The 20,460-nt window shown below is 42.4% G+C and overlaps 1 long non-coding RNA gene across 1 annotated transcript in view; it reads right to left on the bottom strand.

Moving 5' to 3' along the window:
- Positions 1-20,460, bottom strand: part of LOC103093058 (uncharacterized) — a 35,717-nt gene that overhangs the window by 10,208 nt on the left and 5,049 nt on the right. The window contains exons 2-3 of the long non-coding RNA XR_457697.3: positions 3,396-3,460; positions 2,616-2,704 (exon numbers count right to left, since the gene is read on the bottom strand). This is a non-coding gene — a long non-coding RNA (uncharacterized LOC103093058). The remainder of the gene's footprint in view (positions 1-2,615; positions 2,705-3,395; positions 3,461-20,460) is intronic.

Raw genomic sequence — 20,460 nt, forward strand, 5'->3', positions numbered from 1 at the left:
GGGTTGGGTGCCTGCCCTGTGTGATCTTCCTGGGCTTTGGTCCGATGTTCTGGAGAAACCCCAGGAAACTCTAGGTCATAGAATTTAGAGCTGGGAAAGTACCATTGACAGTGTGGGCCAACTCTCTTATCTTAAATATAAGGAAACTGAAGTTCAGAGGAGGGACAGGTCTTGCCCCAAGTTGAAGAAGTAGTAGTAGTAAGTGGTAGGATTCAAACCTGTGTTTCCTGATTCCAAATCAAGCATTCTTTCCACCACAGCACCCTGTTTCCTTTGGCCTCTGGTAGGCTCTAGATATCTCAACTGGCTTCTATTGAAAATGGGGTTGCAGGACGGGGGCCAGGGATGGGAAAAGACAGAATCAAGGGTTCTATGCTAATGAGTCTGAATTTGTGTTCACCAGCATAGTGGGATAGATTTCACTCTTTTCTCTAGGAGGAGAGAGAGAATAAGGAGGGATTAAACTCCCAGCTCATCTCAATCTTCTTCTCTCCCTCAAGGCTGGCCCTCCCACTCCTGGACCTGAGATGGGAGGTCCTTGGCCCCAGGAAGAAGTGCAAAAACATCTCTGCATTACTCATCTTCTATGCTGGGGGTTCCTGACCTTTTTTTGTGGTTGTGTCATGGACCCCTCTGGTAGTCTGGGGAAGTCTATGGACTCATCAGAATGTTTATAAATGCACAAACTATATAGGATTACAAAGGCAACCCTAGTTCAATACGAATAAAGATCTAAATGGTTTTTTAAAAAATATTCACTTGAAATCTATCCATGGACCCCTTGGGGTTAAGAACCACTGCTTTATGAAGTCCCTAGGGATTCTAGGTAGCCAGCCATAATTTAGGCTGGAATGGGTTCTCTGTACCACATCCACAGATGAGGGTGATGCGGAACTGTGAGCTTTAGGTGAATGCCTTCTGAAGTGACTGGTACCTATGTGGGTTCTAGGTTTACTCCAATAGACAGGGAAGGGTGTTGGCTGGGCTCAAGCTAAGGGCCTAGCAGTGTAATAATTCTGCATCAAATGAGCCTTGATCCATTGTCCTTGCATTAGTTCTCTTCTGTTTTAGGGGAAGGAATTGGAGATTTTGACCTTTTAGGTTTCAAAAGGTCATGATGGTGAACCCCCACAAGTGTTCTGGTATCTAAGCATCCAGCTTTTGTAGCCAACTCAGCATCAGTGCCCCAAGGAATAAGAAAAAGTAACTTTTGTGAATGACCTTCATGGCCCAGCCCAAAGGTAGCTGAGATGAAGATTCACCTGGCAATCATGCCACATCTACATGGGACCTTGGAATTAAATGTTGTGAAGAACCTGGGCTGAGTGAACCTATTCTTCCCCAAACCTGAAATAGTAGGGGAGAATGTGCCCCTAGGGGTTGGGGGCAAATATTTGTACCTTTGTTCTGGCTACATCTTGGAAGCAAAGAAAGAAGGAAATCCTTCTGTAAAACTTCATTGGGGGGGGGCAGTTAGGTGACTCAGTGGATAGAGATTCGGATCTGGGGTTGGGAGGTCCTGGGTTCAAGTTTGGCTTCAGATACTTCCTAGCTATGTGACCCTGGGCAAGTCACTTAACCCTCATTACCTAGCCCTTACTGTTCTTCTGCCTTAGAACCAATACTTAATAATCTAAGATGAAGGTAAAGATTTCAAAAAAGAAGTTAATTGATGTTCAGTGGTATTGGGGTCGTAGTCACTGGAGCCTACCAGTGGGGCAAACACAACCAGTTGGGGCTTGAATCAATGGCATTCAAGAAGAATCAGGGTACCTCTAAACCCTGAAGGAAACATGTAACTAATCTTGCTCCAGGAGAGAGTCCATCCAGAGTGCAGGTAAGTGAAAACAGTTGCAATTAAGTGCTTGTTACATATTCTGACTATCGAAATCACCCCCCTAACCTCCTTTCTTCACTAAGGGAATTTAGCAAGGGAAAGGATTTGGCTTGACTGAAGGCTGGATATTTGTAAAAGATAAAGATGACATGTTACCTTCACTCCCTAATCCCCCTTTACCGTTGAGGAGCCAGGCTGGAAAGAGGCCCAGCTGTGGGAGAGCCGAGAGTCTAACCATGCTAGAGGTGGGAGAGGGAAATGGACTCCTAACCAGATCATCCTCCAGCTTCCATCCTCTTGCTTAGTAGGAAAATTCTAGCCAGATTCATCAAGTACAAAAGTCAAACTCTGGGGAGTAGGCAGGCTCTTCTGATGGGATCCAAAAGGGTGAGGAGCCTGGAGAGGGGTAGGGTGGGGTGAATTTTGTGAATCCTATCATGAATTTGGGGCAGCTAGGTGGAAAAGTGAATAAGAGTGTCTGGCTTAGATTCAGGAAGACCCAAGTTTAAATCTGACCTCAGACACATCCTAGCTATATGACCCTGGGCAAATCACTTAACCCTGTTAAGCCTCAGTTTTCTCATCTGTAAAATGAGCTGGAGAAGGAAATGGCAAATCACTTCTGTATCTTTGCCAAGAAAATTCAAAATGAGGTCATGGAGAGTCGGGCATGACTGAAAATGACCAAACAACAGTTATGAATTTGACGTCTCTATTCCCCATTTTGGAGCTGGGGAAACAAAAGGCACACCATCCCTGGATCATCTCAGGTACCTACCTTCCTCCAGGAGTTCTGAAGCCCTTGAGGGCTTGATGCCACCGGAACTTTGTTGTCCTGTTGTATTTCTCATCTCTCAGCTTTGTTTCCTTGTGTACATTAAGGTGCAGAGTCTCAAATGGGGTCATGAAGAATCAGACACAGCTGAACACCACACAGAATCCCTTTCCTAGTTCCTTGGAGGGTGGCCCAGAGTGAGGGTTGGGGGGGCAGCCTTCAGAGCAGTGGGTGGAGTTCAGGAAAGGTCAAGAGTGGCCTAATGGGGAGAGGGCTGGCCACTGGGCTCATGGTGGGATGGAACAGCTGAATTAATGATTCTTTAGCCAGGTAGGGCTGGGTGGATAAATGGAGTCCAGGAAGCAACATTCCAGGGATTGGCAGGGGGTAGAGGTAGTGCAATGGCAGTGAAATCAGAAGCCTGAATAATGGTTTTCCCACATGGCCCCAAATTCCTGCTCTAAGTTATATTCACCAGAGAGCTCGTTAGTTTTCCCCTGTCCCTGTCCCCTAACATAGATAGCTGCTGTTTTAGCACATAGCAACAACAAGGAAGGATAGACTGGGAACCCCAGGAAGAGGGAGGTGTTCTATCCAGAAAGCAGAGGTTGGTCCCTCTGGGGACTTCTTCTCTTTCTGGATATTGGTGGCAGGGATATATCCTAGTGTCTAGACCTATGGGCTCCCCTAAATGTGGGAAGAGAGATTAGGGCATCAGGATTTCCTGTCTGAGCTCTTTCCTGATCCCTCCATAACACCCCAAAAATAGTTCTCCAAAGATACCTTGTTTTTCTTCAGTTACCCCCCTCTGTCATTTTGTCCAGTCTCAGGATCCAGAATGTCTTTCACTATTAAAGAGTTAATGAGGAACACTAGACTAGACTTTGGGAGACATAGATTCTGGTCTCAGCTTTGCCACTGATTCCTGTTGTAACCCAGGTGATTTTTTCCCCTCCTGTCCCCACCTCCATCCCCTTATGTACTCTATGTTCCAGCCACACAGGACTATTTGCCACTTTTCCCTGTATACATTCTTCATGTCTGGCTTCCATGGCTTTACACAATTGACATGACCTTATTTCCAGAATGTTCTTTTCCTTCTTGACTCTTGCATCTTGGAACCCTTTCAAATAGTTTTTCCTACATGGGACCTTTCCCAACAAGCCCCAATCAATTACTTCGAATTTATTTCATATATATTTTGTGTTCATTTCTCTGGCTACACAGGATGCCTCCTGGTAGAATGTAAGCTCTTTGAAGGCAAGAACTGTGTTGGTTTTTGTAGCTCTACCCTCAGTGCTAGCACAGTGATTGGCAAATTATACTAATTAGGTGCTTTTTAGTTTAATTCCATTTTGGACAAGTTTTTTGTCTTTTCACTGTCTTAGTTTCCTTATCTATAAAATGAAGTGGCTAAATTAGATGAATCCTATATATCCCCACAGGGACAGCTAGGTGGCAAAGTGGATGGAGTACCAGGTTTGGAATCTGGGAAGACCTGAATTCAAATTCAATTTCAGATCCTCATTATCTATGTGATCCTGGGCAAGTCACTTGATCCCTTTTGCCTCAGTTTCCTTATCTGTACAATGAGCTGGAGAAGGAAATCTCAAATTGGTATCTTTGCCAAGAAAATTCCCAGTCGGGTCAGAAAAAGTCAGACACAACTGAAACAGTTGAACAACAACAAATACATCCCTAATTCCTATCCTTCTTTGCATCTGTGTGGGCTGGAGGAAGGGAGAATCCTAGACTGAAGGGCAGAGGGAAATAGAGATGTGGAGAGAAGGGGGATGAGAACAGATATCCCTTACACAGCCCCTGGAGGATGCTCCTCAGGTAGAAACTGAGCTCCAAAGCCCAGCCTACCCTGTGTGCACTGGACTAGTGGGAGAAGCCGGCCTGGCACTTGGCCCCCTCCATGATGGACTCTGAGGCTCAAATAAAATTTAAATGTGGGGAATGAGTCATCTCAGAGGGAATGAAGGACAGCTGAAAACATGGGAGGTGGCGGCTACCTTAAGATAGTGGGTCCAGATGCGGAAAGGCATGGGGATGGAATGAGACAGAAAGGCTAAGACCATGTGAGGAGATTCAGTGACTACTTCAATCACCACCATATGGAGGCTGGAAAAACCCAATAAAGTCTTCCTTCCTACCTCCCTTATCCTAACCCATTCCCTCCTCATTAGCTGGGGTTGCTCATGACCAACCCAGCCAGGGATCCCTCTCCTATATTCCTGCTCCAAGTACCCCAAGTGGAAAAATCATTTTCTGTCCCACAGGGAGTAAGATGAGGAGATTTCTGGGCTTAAGGGGCAGATGGGGCATTGCCTAGTGGCCTGAAACCAGGGGAATGTGGGAACCTAGTATGGCTTGATATGGGGTGTCTCCAAGGCTAAAATAAGAGAAGCTTTATGATTCCCCAGAAATTAATTACATCCTTCCTTTCTTCTTTCCTTCCTTCCTTCCCTCCCACTTCTTTATGGCCATCCAGCTCTGACCTCAGCAGGACGACGGATGGGCTCAGCCAGCTCTTTTCAAAAGAATGGGCAGGCACATGGTTTTTTGGCTTGTAAGCTCTTTGACTGTTTTCTGCTTAACAGGAGGAGTGAGCTACTGGTGACACTATGTATATGTGTGTTTCTCTGCCGGTGGGTCTATTTGCAGGCAGTGTAGTACAATGGAAAAAAAACACTGGTTCTAGAGTCAGAGGAGCTGGGTTCAAATCCCACCTAAACCAAGGGTTTATAAAATGTCGGAGTTGGACTAAGCCTATCAGATGCTTTATATGGATGAGTGAATCTATTTGGTTATGTGAGACTGTGTTTTTGTAGTTTTCAGTATATACATCTGTGAATATAAATCTTTGGGTGGATTTTGGTGATTGGGTATTGGTGTGTTCATGCACAAACATTGGGCCTGAGGACTAGTGGTTACAGCTGATTTCCTTTAAAAAAATATCCTTGATTCTCCTTTTTATTTTTCTTCTATCATAGTTACCTTTCTTTAACTTTCTCTTCCTCCTCCCCAAATGTACCTCCTCCCCTTCTCTTTCTTGAAAATAAGTATAAAAAAAGAGATTTTTGGCCATGTCTGAAAATGTATGTATGCCTCATTCCACTGCTATAGTCCACCACCATCACAGCTGAGAGGTAAGAGGCATCCGTCCGTCACCTTCAAAGAATCTTCCTCAGTTATGACTTGACACATGATCAGTATTTTAAAGTCTTTCAGTGATATTTGCCTTTTCTTTGTCACTTCCCTGGATTCTCTTTATTTTGGAGGCAGAGATTCCCCTTTCCCCCTCCCACACAAACACACTTGCTTCTCTCTCCATCGTTCCCTCCCCAGTAGCAGGACCACACCGGGCTCCTGATCTCATACTGTCTCTCTCTTCCCAGAATACTTTGGGGCTGCCTGGGCAGCAGCTTCAGGGGGGAATGGGTGGGTGGTGGGTGTGGGTGGCTTCAGAAAGGGAGCCAACTGAGCTCAGCAGGGGAAGGAGCTGTTTGCTCTTGCCCCCTTCCGTCCCAGTCTCTCTCTGTCCTACTCAAGTCTCAACTAGAGAACTTAATGGAGAAAAACCTTAGTAGATGTTGATTTGCATGAAATTTACATAATTATTTGCTTCAAATTCACTTAAAGTCAAAGTGTCCAACCAGCTCCTTGCCCTGTAGTGACCCAGCCAGGCCCAGCCTGGAGAAAAAGTGACTGGCTCACCCCTCAATGCCTTCAAATCCTGAAGGAGACTTGAAGTTCATTCCTGACTAGTCTTGGCCATTGGAGGCCCTAAGGATAGCTGAAGAGGGAAGCAGGGAGGGACAGTGTGGAATAGTGGAAAGAACATGGCGGGCTTGGAGGACCTAGCTTCCTAACCTGGTTACCTCTCAACAGTGCATTGACCAAGTCAGATTCCAGAGGGTCCATGAGGAAATGAGCTGCCCACCTCCTGACAAGAGGTGGACTCCCAGCACAGATGGACACATCATTAAGGCCAATTTAGGAATCTGTTTTGCTTAACTATGAATATTTGTCCCGAAGGCTTGTTTTTTCTTCTTCTTTTCAGCTAAGGGGGTGGGGAGGTGGAAGGGAAAAAAGGTATTTGTTCATTAAACATTTTTTTTTAAACCCTTACTCTCTGTCTGAGTAACAACTCTAAGACAGAAAGGCAAGGACTAGGCAATTGAAGTGAAGTGACTTGACCAAAGTCATACAACTAAGAAGTGTCTAAGGCTAGATATGAAACCAGGTCTTCCTTACTCTAGCTCTGGCATTCTATGCAACTGTGCAACCTAGCTGTCCTGAAAAATAATCTTGGAGGCACCTGGGTAGCTCAGTGGAGTGAAAGCCAGGCCTAGAGATAGGAGGTCCTGGGTTCAAGTCTGGCCTCAGACACTTCCCAGATGTATGACCCTGGGCAAGTCACTTGACCCCAATTGCCTAGCTCTTACCACTCTTCTAACTTGGAACCAATTCACATTATTGATTCTGAAACAGAAGGTAAGGGTTTAAAAAAAATAATCCTGATTCACAACTCAATATAATAACCTCATTACTGCCTCAGGTGACCTTAAACAAGTCCCTTTCCCTAGCTGGGCTTCAGCTTTCTTCTCTATAAAACAAAGAGGCTGATGATCTTTTCCAGCTCTTAATCGAGTTCCATTGATTCTGGCATCTTGATTTTCTACTACATGACCTAGGACAAATAATTTTTTATCTTCAGTTTCCTCACCTGTAAAGTAAGAGGGTTCTTTGCTTGTTTTGTATCATAGAACCCTTTGGTAGTCTGGCCTATAGACCCCTTCTCAGAATACTGCTAATCCTTTTTATGCTAAATTTTAGTTTAGAGATCAGTGAAAATAAATATGTTTTCCCCATTCAAGTTCCCTGTCCCCCTGAAATCTATTTTTATCCCCATATTAAAGTCCTCTGGTTTATAGGGTTGTTTTTTTTAAATTTTATAATATTTTATTTGATCATTTCCAAACATTATTCATTAAAGACAAAGATCATTTTCTTTTCCTCCCCCTCACCCCCCATAGCCTACGCGTGATTCCACTGGGTATCACATGTGTTCTTGATTCGAACCCATTGCCATGTTGTTAGTATTTGCATTAGAGTTTCGTTTAGAGTCTCTCCTCTGTCATGTCCCCTCAGCCACTGTAGTCAGGCAGTTGCTTTTCCTCGGTGTTTCTACTCCCACAGTTTGTCCTCTGCTTGTGGATAGTGTTTTTCTCCTAGATCCCTGAAGATTGTTCAGGGACATTACACTGCCACTAATGGTGAAGTCCATTACATTCGATTATACCACAGTGTATCAGTCTCTGTGTACAATGTTTTCCTGGTTCTGCTCCTTTCACTCTGCATCACTTCCTGGAGGTTGTTCCAGTCTCCATGGAATTCCTCCACTTTATTATTCCTTTGAGCACAATAGTATTCCATCACCAACATATACCACAATTTATTCAGCCATTCCCCAATTGAAGGGCATCCCCTCATTTTCCAATTTTTTGATACCACAAAGAGCGCAGCTATGAATATTTTTGTACAAGTCTTTTTGTCCATTATCTCTTTGGGGTGGGTTGTTGTTTTTTTGAGCCCTTACCTTCCATCTTAGAATCAATATTGTGTATTGGTTCTAAGGGGGAAGAGCCATAAGGGCTAAGCAATGGGGGTTAAATGACTTGCCCAGGGTCACACATCTAGGAAGTGTCTGAGGCTGGATTTGAATGCAGGGTCTCCCATCTCTGGACCTGGTGATCAATCCACTGAGCCACCCAGCTGCCCCCTTTAATTTTTTAAAATAGATTACAGGGTTTTTAAACAAGTGATTTCCTTCAGTCACCTACTCCAATGTTGAATGCATTCCCCAAGAGGAAGCTTTTCCTGTTGTACCTAACCCTATTTTTTTCTCACCACATGCTGGCCTTGTATAGGTTGTGTGAATTTTAAAAGTCTCCATCTTGGTCTAGCACCCAAAAAAATTGTGCACACCCACACTACACGGGCATGCGCTAGTCAATGACAAATCAGAAATAACTAACTGCCCACCTGGGCTGTCCTAAGCCAAGCTAGAGCCAAACATTGGCATTTGTGAGACACAGGAAGTGAGGTAGGGAACAGCCTCTGGAATTCGCGCACTTCCTGTGTAGAGAGCTAGAGGGGAGTTGGTGTTAGGAGCTTGGACAGAGAGGATGCCCGCAGACAGCTTTCCTTCAGATCGGTCACGTGAGTTAAGGACTGATTCTTTCCACCTGGGCCTTTGGGCCTAAAACTCCCTCTGCCTTGGTCAGAGATTGAGTAGCCTCTTTCCCTTTTCTCTTCTCTCCTTCTCTCCCTCTCCTTTCCCTACTCCCAGTGTGATTAAACCTCCATAAACTTCATTCTGACTTGAGTGTTTCATTTTAGGAATTTCATAAGTAAATTCCTTGGCGGCCATTGTTTAATATTACATAAATCCTGTAGCCACACTTTAACCATTACAATATTATAACCTCTCCCAAAAGCCTTAAATTTCTACCATTACAGTTGGACTCTATCTAAGGACTGCTGAGCAGATGCCCAACTCCAGAAGAGAAGCCCCAAGGGACTCTCCAACTCCAGATACCACTGCTGCTGATAGGCCCCTGATGAAAGGCTTTAGAGAAAGGCGAGCCAGTCAGTTGAAAGGCCTTCAGCTTCTAACCACCAACAAACAGGTTCTATAATCAGATTTAAAATCTGATCTGACTTTATAATCAACAAAGAAATTTTAGGATATGCCAGATCCTAATAGGTGGTTATGGAAGCACTCTGGGGGCTTCAGGAGAGTTTCCTGGAGAAATGGTGGTTGGGTGCTTCTTGGATCATAGGGAGGGTCTTCTAGGTGAGCTAGAGAGGAAAAATTGCCCTCATGAAGGGAAATATAGCTATTCCCCCCATCCTCCTCTGCAGAAGCTACAGGAATCCTCATGGACATGGTTGTTATTAGGATGGATACAGCTTTGTTCTAGGTTTCCAGTAAATAAATATCTGAGCCTTTCACATTGTCCCCAGGGTAGTCCTTCATCTCACGGTCTGCCTTTAGCCCAAACTGGGCTGCTCTGCCCCTCCTCACTTCTTCCCTGGCCCTGAGCTGCCACATCAGGAGCTCTTTTGCTGTGATTCCTCTTCCAGAGACAGTCTCCTCATCTCTATCTTGTCTTTATCAATTAACATTGTGTCAGGCTTTGTGCTAAGTGCTGGAATCACAGAAAGAGGCAAAAAACAATTCTTGCCCTCAATGGGTTCACTGTTTAATGGGGAAGACAACCCAAAAACAAGAATATATTTGCAAGACAAGCTAAGTACGAGCCAGAAAAGGAGACAATTAACAGAGAAAAAGCATTAGAATTAAGAGGGGTTGGGGAAGGCTTCTTGTGAAAGGTAGGAGTTTAGTTGGGACTGAAAGGAAGCCAGGGAGGTCAGTAGTCAGAAAAGAAGAGGGAGGGCATTCCAGACATGGGAGATAGCCAGAGAGAATGCCTGGAGCTGAGAGATGGAATGTTTTGTTTGTAGAATAGCCAGGAGGCCAGTGTCACTGGATCATAAAGTGTAATGTTGGGAAGTAAAATGTAAGATTGGAAAGATAGGAGGTGGCTAAGTTATGAAGGGCTTTGAATGGTAAACAGCATTTTAAACATATTATTTTCTCCCAGTTACATGTAAAAACAATTTTTTAATTCATTAAAACATTTTGAGTTCCAAATTTTTTCCACCTCCTTCACTAATCCACCCCCCCAAAACAGCATGCTAAGTAATCTAATATAGATTTTACATGTACATTCAAATAAAACATTTTCCATATTAGTCATTTTGTGGAAGAGATCTCAAACAAACAAAAAAGAAGAAGGAAAGCGAAATATAGTATGTTTTAGTCTGCATTCAGACTCCATCAGTTCTTCCTTTGGAAGCAGATGGCATTTTTCATCATGAGTCTCTGGGATTGTCTTGAATCACTATATTGCTGAGAATAATTAGGTCATTCACAGTTGTTCATCAAAAATATTGCTGTTACTGAGTACAATGTTTTTGTGGTTCTGCTCATTTCACTTTGCATCAATACATGTAAGTCTCTCCAGGTTTTTCTGAAATCATCCTACTCATCATTTCTTATAGCACAATAGTATGCCATTATAGTTGTATAATATGGTCATATAACAATACAATTTGTTCAGCCATTCCCTGATTGGTAGACAATCTCTCAATTTCTAATTCTTTGCTATAACAAAAAGAGCTACAATAAATACTTTTTGTACAAATAAGTCCTTTTCCTATTATTTTGATCTCTTTGGGATACAGACCTAGGAATAGTATTGCTGGATCAAAGGGTATACACAGTTTTAGAGTTCTTTGGGCATAGATCCCAATTGCTTTTCAGAAGAGTTGGATCAGATCACAGTTCCACCAACAGTGTATTAGAGTCTCAATTTCCACACATCCCCTCAGACATTTGTCATTTTCCTTTTCTGTCAAACTGGTCAATCTGTAGATACGAGGTAGTACCTCAGAGGCAAACAGCATTTTGTAATTGATCCTGGGGGCAATAGGGAACAACTGGAATTTCTTGAGTGGGGAGCAGATGTTCATGTTCAGATCTACACGTTCAGATCTACACTTCAGGAAAATGACTTTGGTGACTGAATAGAAAATGGATTGGAATGGGGAGATATTTGAAGCAGCCAGATCTGCCTCAGGCTATTGTAATAGTCCAGAGATGAGGTGATGGGGCCTGCACTAGAGTGGTGGCAGTATCAGAGAAGAGGAGGCATATTTAAGAGTTATTGCAAAAGTGAAATAGATAGACCTTGGTAAGAACTTGGATATGGGGAGTGAGAGATAGTGAGGAATCCAGGATGACTCTTAGGTTGTAAGCTTAAGGGACTAGGAGGATGATGTTTGCCTTCCACAGTAACAGAGAAGGTAGGGAGGCAGCTAGGTGGTTCATTGAGAGCCAGGCCTAGAGATGGGCGGTCCTGGGTTCAAATGTGACCTCAGATACTTCCTAGTTGTATGACCCTGGGCAAGTCCCTTAACCCCCATTGCCTAGTCCTTACTGCAAGTCTACCATGGAACCAATACACAGTGTTGATTCTAAGACAGAGAGTAAGTTGGGTTTTTTTTGTTTTAAATAGGGAAGGTAGGAAGAGAAAGGGCTTTGGGGAAAGATAACAAGTTCTTTTTTGGACTTAAGGAGGTTAAAATGTCTCCTGGACATCCAGTTTGAGATGTCTTAAGCTAAAGATGGGAGATTAAAGGTGAATAGAAAAATTGGGGCAGGAAAATAGATTTGAGAATCATCAGCACAGAGATGGTAATTAAATCCAGGGGAGCTGATGAGATCACCAAGTGAAATGAAGGGATTGAGGAGTTACTAATGTGTGCTACCTCCTCTCCTGAAGTGACTCTCTCCTCTCCCCTCTCCCTTTTTGGTTCAACTAAGTTTGCCCTAAATGGAAGGATTTAAGCTGTAGCTCAACTCAGGGTAGCCAATGTGTACTGGGGGTTGGGTGGGTCATCACAAGTCTTAGTGTCTCAGAGTTGGGGTGGACCTAAGAAGCCAACTAGCTCAATCCATATCTGAACAGGAATCCCCTTGTTTGCATCCTGTCATCCAGCCTTTACTTGGTGACTATTAGTGATGGGGAACTGCCTTACAAAATAATCCACTGGATTTTAGGAGGATTCTGTTAGGAAATTTCTCTTTATATTGAACCTACATCTGCCTTTCTTCCACTTTCTCCCTAGTTCTGCCTTCTGGGACTAAGAAAACAAACCTATCCTTCCTTCTTCCCCATTATAGCCCTTTCAACACTTCCAATGTGGAGAACTCTGATAATAAGGGAGTTCCCATGTTCTTCTTTCAGATCACTCTTCTCCAGGTGAAACATCCCTAGTTCCCTCAACTAATCCTTTCATATTGTTCTCATTAGTTGTTTTTCTTTTCCTTGTCACATTGTTTATGTGACATTTGGAAATTCAAGGCAGGAGGAAGAACAGATAGTAGTGTCTTGAGGGCTAAGGGAAGAGAGATTACCATCCAGTCAGTGACAAAGGAGGGAATGGACTGAGATTGTAATGGGTAAGTTTAGGGAGAAAGTGGCATGGCTTTTGCTGAGGGTTGGGGGAAGAAGGTTTAAAATAAGATTTCTCATTGGCTATTGAAAGCAACTCATAATCACCAAGAAAGAACAGGGTAGATGCTAGTGGAATCCAGAATGTAATTTAAAACTGGAAGGGCACTATAGAGATCTGTAATAATTAAAATTGGGTTTGACAAATATAAAAAATTTTAAAAATTGTTGTGGTCGCCATTCATAAAAATTAACTCTTAAGTCACAAGACTGTAGCAGCTTTAGTAGTTTTATTACAGCAAGGTAGAGATAGTAAAGGGGGAGATGTAGGAAGGAGGTAGAAAATATTGCCTAGCTAAATACTCTGTAACTGCTGATCTGAAGAAATCCAGCTTGACTCCAATGAAGGCTCTCTCAGGTCCAGATCTCCAAGCAGAAAAGACACCAAGGCAGAAACCTTCCCTCAGTAAGAGCCACCAAGGCAGCAGAATGAATAAGAACACCCTCAACTGGCTTTTATAAGCAGTTTTCTCCATGTCACTTCCTGTCTCTCTGGTTTCTAGTTCCTTTCATTATGGGCTGTCTATCACATCTCAGGAATCAATCATAGTCTCCCAATTTGCCTAGCACTGCCAAGGGGAAGTGGGGCAGTGCTTGAGGTCTTTTAGGACAAAATGTTAATGACTAAGTGTGAAAGGAGGGGGACTCCAAATTCTTGGGGAAGGAGAAATCACTTATTAAAGGTGACTTGGGCAGATAGTAGCAGAGATGGTATTCAAACTTAGGGTTTCTGACTGTGAGAATTTGAGTTCTTTCCACACCACTGGACTGCCCCTATTTAGGGATCTCCAGATCAAAATTTTCTAAGAAAATTGGAAAGTCACCTCTATCCTGCACTTTATAAACACACCTGCCTAATTATTCTTGCTCTCAGGAAGGATTTTACTGGATGGTAGGGCAGAATTCTGCAGTTACCTTTTTTATTTTACTATTTGATGGGCACTGGGCACAGGCATTCCCAGGAATAAGGAATTATTTTCTTTCAATTCATCTAGGTTGGTTTTTCTGACTCCCATTCAAATCAGTGACCCCTTCTGTTCTGTTTCCAGATTTCCCCCAACTCCATCATCTCAAATTCTTTAGTCTCACAATTATATAGCAGTTAAGTTTTCAGAAGGTACTTTCTTCACTTCAATCTTTATCAAGAAGGCAATAAAACTGAAAGGATTTAAGACCAAGTCAGAGATAGAGAACATTACAAGATATAAAATGAATAATTTTGATTATATTAAATTTAAAAAGTTTTGCACAAACAAAATCAATGTAACCAAAATTAGAAGGGAAGCAACAATCTGGGGAAAAAAATTTATAACAAAATTCTCTGACAAAGGTCCAATTTCTCAAATATACAAAGAACTAAGTCATATTTATAAGAAGTCAAATAATTCCCCAGTTGACAAATGACCAAGAGATATGAATACTCAGTTTTCAGATGAAATCAAAATTATCAATAATCATATGAAAAAATGTTCTAAATCCCTCCTGATTAGAGAAATGCAAATCAAAGCAACTCTGATGTGACCCCTTATACCTAGCAGAGTGGTCAATATGACAGTAAAGGAAAATAATAAATTTTGGAGGGGATGTGGAGAAATTGGGACACTGCATTGCTGGTGGAGTTGTGAGTTGATCCAACCATTCTGGAGGGCAATTTGGAATCATGGCCAAAAGGCTATAAAAGAATTCATACCCTTTGATCCAGAAACACTACTACTGGGTCTGTATCCCAAAGAGATAAGAAAAAGGGAAAGGACCTGTTTGTACAAAAATATTTATAGCTACTCTCTTTGTAGTGGCAAAGAATTGGAAACTAAAGGGACATTCCTCCACTGGGAAATGGTTGAAAAAAATTGCGATATATGTTGGTGATGGAATACTATTGTGCTATAAGGAATGATGAACTGCTTGATTTCTCTAAAAACTGGAAAGATCTACACGAACTGATGCAGAGTGAAATGAGCAGAACTAAGAGAACATTATACACAGTAACTGAAACACTGTGGGATGATAAAATGTGATTGAGTTTGCACTATGTAATGATCCAGGACAGTTCTGAGGGACTTATGAAAAGAATACTATGCACATCTAGAGAAAAAAAAAACTATAGGAGTAGAAATCCAGAAGAAAACATGTGAGTTATCACTTGTTTATATGTTTTAAAATATTATCACAAAAATGGATATTATGGAAAAAGGATTTGAGTGATAATTCATGTATAACCCAGTGAAATTGCTTGTTAACTCCAGGAGGGGAAGGGAGACAAGAAGAATCATGTAACCATGGGGGGAAAAAAGAAGGTAACAAAACTATTTAGAATCAATACTGTGTATTGGTTCCAAGGCAGAAAAGTGGTAAGGGCTAGGCAATGGGGGTCAAGTGACTTGCCCAGGGTTATACAGCTAGGAAGTGTCTGAGGCTAAATTTGAATCTAGGACCTCCTGTCTCTAGGCCTGGCTCAATCCAGTGAGTCGCCCACCTGCCTCCTCTTAGCCCTTTTTTACAGATGTCAAAACTGAGGTTTAGCAAAGTATCAAAGATGAGTCTCAAATTCAGGTCTTCTGATTAGAATCCATTGCATTTTAAAAAATCTTTAATTTTTAAAAATCCTTATCTTTTTTTCTTAAAATCTATACTAAGTATTGGTTCCAAGGCAGTAGAGTGGTAAGGGCTAGGAAATAGGGGTTAAGTGACTTGCCCAGGGCCACATAGCTAGGAAGTGTCTGAGGCCACCCTGTTTTATATGTATGCATAATATGTGCATGTATGTATATATATATATATATATACACATTTATATATTTAAATTTGCTAATGCTTTTTGTCTCTATATCAATCATTTCCTTTCGTCCTGTTCCTAAGTGAACCCTCCTCTTGTGGGAAGAAAAACTATCTGATACAGAGATATTGTTTCTGACAGTGTATGCAACATTCTGTCATAGGTTGTTCTCCTCTCTCCATTCCATTGTTTCATGTCTCTTCTAATCTTCTGACCCCAGTCTAGTGTTCTCTTTACACTATGCTATTCCTCTGTTGAGATATGGCAAAATCTGTTTTATGGCAGCTCCAGGGGAAACTGAGGCAGTTCAAACTGGCAGCCTGTAGTCTGAAAGAAATCTAGAACTGCGGCAGCTGGGTGGCTCAGGGTATAGAGAGCCAGGTCTGAAGATGGGAGGGTTCAAATCTGGCCTCGGATACTTCCTAGCTGTGTGACCCTGGGTAAGTCACTTCATCCCCATTGCCTAGCGCTTACTACTCTTCTGCCTTGGAACCAGTACACAGTATTGATTCCAAGATGGAAAGTAAGGGTTTTTTATTTTTTAATTTAATTTTTCAATTTTTATTTAGTCAATTTAGAATTTATTTTTCCTTGGTTACAAGTCATGTTCTTTCCCTCCCCTCCCCCCATCCCTTTCCCATAACCTGCATAAAATTCCATTGAGTTTTTCATGTGTCCTTGATCAAGTAAGGGTTTTTTTAAAAAAAGAAAGTGAGCTGGAACCTTGGCTACAAAGTAAGAGCTCTGTATGAGTGTTGAGGAGCTTGGATTTAGACCCACCTCCTCTAGGTCATAGGATCTAGGGTTGGAAAGGACCTCTAAAGGTCAAGAGGTCATCTTGTTCAAGAACCTCATTTTGCAAATAAGGAAACAGGCCCAGAGAAGCTAAGTGATTTGGCCCAGATCAAACAGGTAAATGTGGCAGATTGGTTCCTCTGACTGAATATCTCCCTTTCCCCTGTTCAGACACTCCTGGTTACCTTAGGCAGTTGAGCACTAGACCAGTCTCATACAGGAGTTGGCCTATCCTTCCCTGATGTATCCTTCCATGTAGCATATTGTATTGTAGTACTTTTGTGTGTGTCATATCCCTCTACTAGACTGTAAGCTCCATGAGGACAGGGCTAAACTCTGTATATACCCCATGACTAAGTACAGTGGATATTTCATTGAATTGAACCGAGTTTAACAAATGTTTATGAAGTCCCTCTGGATCAATTGAGATATTTGTCAATAGCATTTAGCACAGAGTCTGCCACATAGTAGGCACTATATAAATGCTTATTTCCTTTCCTCTCCCCCTCTCCCTCCCTCAGGAAAACTATCAATATTTATTGTCTTCTGTGTGCCCCACACTGTTCTGGGTGCTTGGGAGACATAGTACACTCTCTCTCTCTCTCTCTCTCTTTCTCTCTCTCTCTCTCTCTCTCTCTCTCTCTCTCTCTCTCACATGCACACACACACTCACATGAACTCACACACATAGCAACGTAGCATCTCCCCTTTGGGATCACTGTTCCAACTAGGTGCTCACATTCCCAGACTGGAGTTCCTGGAAAGTGGTAGCTGCTTCTGCACTCCTTGGATTTTAGAAGTCATCCTGGGGAATTAACTTTAACATAATAATAGTCCCTGGGCTCTCACTGTATATGGCATATCCCAGTGATGGTGAACCTTTTACAACTTTTTAGATATCATGTGCAGTGCCCCACCCCTCCCAGACTAGGTGCCATGCCCTACTCCCCCCCAGAGACCCAGTACCCCACCCCCCTTTACCCCATACAGGGGGTAGGAGAAAGGGAGGGAGTGGCCCAGGTGCCCCAATGGGCAGATAATGAAAGACTTGAATGAAGAAGGGGAGGAGAGTGACCTGAATGCATTCCATTGGGCTGATGGGCAGAAGGGTGGAGAGACACAATAGAGAGGGGGAAGGGAGCAGCTCTGCCCCAGGCCCTCTTCCTTTCTAGTAACTAACTTTGGCAGGCAACAGCATGTGTATCCACAGAAGTCTCTGTGTGTCATCTTTGTCATGGATGCTATAGGTTTGCCACCATAGGTATGTACCATTAAGAATCAGAAACTGTTGAACTCCATCAGTTTTTAGAAAAGGGATTTACTGAGAAGATATAGTAAGAATAGGACCTACAAAAACATTCTTCCCTTCCCAGGAGCATGCTCTTTCTTTGTAATACACACAAGATCTCTGAGGAAGTGAGCTCCAACTGAAAGCACTGCTAAGGAGGCACACAGGCAGAGAATGTCTGTCTCCTGCCTCAGGAAGTCCTTTTCCCTTCATGGCATCCTTATTAGGTTCCCTTTTAGAATAGCTCTCTGGGGTGGCCAGATGGCTCAGTGGATTCAGAGCCAGGCCTGGAGAGAGGAGTTCCTGGGCTCAAATCTGCCCTCAGACACTTCCTAGCTGTGTGACCTTGGGCAAGTAACCCCCCCTGCCTAGTCCTTACTTCTCATCTGCCTTGGAACTAATTTCATTGTTATAATCAGGGGAGTGTTAAATTTAATCTTCATAGAACCAACAAGATGGAAGGTAAAGGTTTAAAGAAAAAAAAATAGCTCTCTGGTTGGTTTTGAATATTGGTTCCTTTCTAGCTGGTGCTTCTTTCTCCAAGGGTCATACTTCCTGAAGCCTCTTCAGAAACGTGACACTTTCCATTGTCAGTTCACAGGAACTTTCTTTGTTTTGTCTCTGGTCACTTGTGGGACCTGGGATGGGACCCCTACATTTTTCAAATTTACCTGATTGCCTGGGGACTTCCATCTCAGAATACCAATTTACTTAACGTCCCAAAAGAATAACCACAAGTAAACAGAGGAGCCATGAGTTCACAGATATATGGTGGCTGGATAGGGGCATGAGGCAGGCTACTTGAGGCCTCCTCTGTAGCAGCTTAAAGCAAACCTACCTAACTCTTGACCAGTAAGGAAAAGTAATCCAGAAGTGGGCAGATTGCCCCTTTTAGATGTACACTTAGTTCTAGCTCAGCACCTCCTGAATTATCCCAACTCTTCTGACACTTGGAAGATTGTTCTTCATCACATGATACCAACCCCTGATTCATCATGGTCTGTAAGAGGCTCCCAAACTTCCATGTTTTGGATTGGAACCAAGCAGAGAATTTTCTATGCATGCTTTGTAGAACTCAGCCAAGCATCCTTCCTCTGTTACACCTATTATAAATTGTGTGCAAGAAGACAATAAGAATGTATATGATGGGGAAAGTGGGTTTCATGTATTAAGAGGAAAGGGTATTGGGCAACTAGGTGACCTAGTGGATTGAGAGCCTAGAGATGGTAGATCCTGGGTTCAAATCTGGCCTCAGATACTTCCTAGCTTGTAACCCTGGGCAAGTCACTTAACCCCCATTGCCTATCCCTTACTGCTCTTCTCTGCTTTGGAACCAAAATTTAGCATTGATTCTAAGATAGGAGGTAAGAGTTAAAAAAAAAAGGAAAGTATAACATGATGAATGGTCTAAGTGTTGTGAAAACTTAGTATCCAGAAGTAAACCGAGAGGAAAGCCTTCAAAGTGTGTGTAAGAGAATTTCTATGAGATGTTTATGGAAGAATGTGCAAAAAAACCCCCAACAACCAATCACCCAACAAGGAAAGGTATGGGTGGGTTTATGTTATCTACATTCATGGATAGAGGTCATGCCAGAATGAAATTCCTGCAGTCATCCAAGATCCTGTAAGGTCATAGACTTAGAGCTGAAATAGACTTTAGAAGCTATCTAGTCCAGCTCCCTCATTTTACAAATGAGAAAACTGAGGCCCTGGGAGGCTAAGTGACTTGTTCACATTTAAAAAGATAATAAATATCAGAGATCAGATTGGAGTCCAGGTCTTCTATCTTCAGAGTCAGTGCTTTATTTTAGGTACAGAAGGAGTATAGGGAGAAATCTAATAAAGTGAAATTCAATAGGAATAAATGTAAACTTTTATACTTGGCACAAAAAAATCAATTTCACATGTATAAGACATGGGGGGAATGTATGGTTAGACAGTAGTTGATCTGAAAAAGACCTACTTTTTAGTGAAGTTTTTAAGGTTAAGGTTTTTAGTGAGCTGTAAGTTCAATATGTTGCTAATGTGATATGGCATCCAAAAAAAGCAAATGCAACTGGAGCAGCTAAGTGGTTCAATGGATAGAGAATCAGGCCTGGAGATGGGAAGTCCTGGATTCAAATTTGACCTAAGACATTTTCTAGCCATGTGACCTTGGGCAAGTCACTTAATCTATTGTCTGGCCTTTACCATTCTTTTGCCTTGGAACCAACATACAGTATTGATTCTTTTTTTTTGTTTTGTTTTATACAGTATTGATTCTAAGACAGAAGGTAAGGATTAAAAAAACAACAAGGTGGCCAAAAATTGGAATATGAGGGGATGCCCTTCAATTGGGGAATGGCTGAACAAATTGTGGTATATGTTGGTGATGGAATACTATTGTGCTCAAAGGAATAATAAAGTGGAGGAATTCCATGGAGACTGGAACAACCTCCAGGAAGTGATGCAGAGTGAGAGGAGCAGAACCAGGAAAACATGATACACAGAGACTGACACATTGTGGTACTTCTCCAGTAATGGCTTTACAATGTCCCTGAATTACCTGCAGCGATATATGAGAAAAAAACAACAACAAACTATTCATAAGCAGAGGACAAACTGAGGGAGTAAAAACACCAAGGAAAAGCAACTGCCTGACTACAGAAGTTAGGGGACATGATGGAGGAGAGACTCTAAATGAACACTCTAATGCAAATACCAACAACAAGGAAATGGGTTCGGAACAAGGACACATGTGATACCCAGATGAATCACGTGTCGGCTAAGGAAGGGGTGGGGAGGGGGATTGATCTAGGATCAATTATTGATTCTAGGGAGGAAGCTAAGTGTTTA

Source organism: Monodelphis domestica, chromosome 1 (genome assembly GCF_027887165.1).
Source record: "Monodelphis domestica isolate mMonDom1 chromosome 1, mMonDom1.pri, whole genome shotgun sequence".
Taxonomy (NCBI): Eukaryota; Metazoa; Chordata; class Mammalia; order Didelphimorphia; family Didelphidae; genus Monodelphis; species Monodelphis domestica.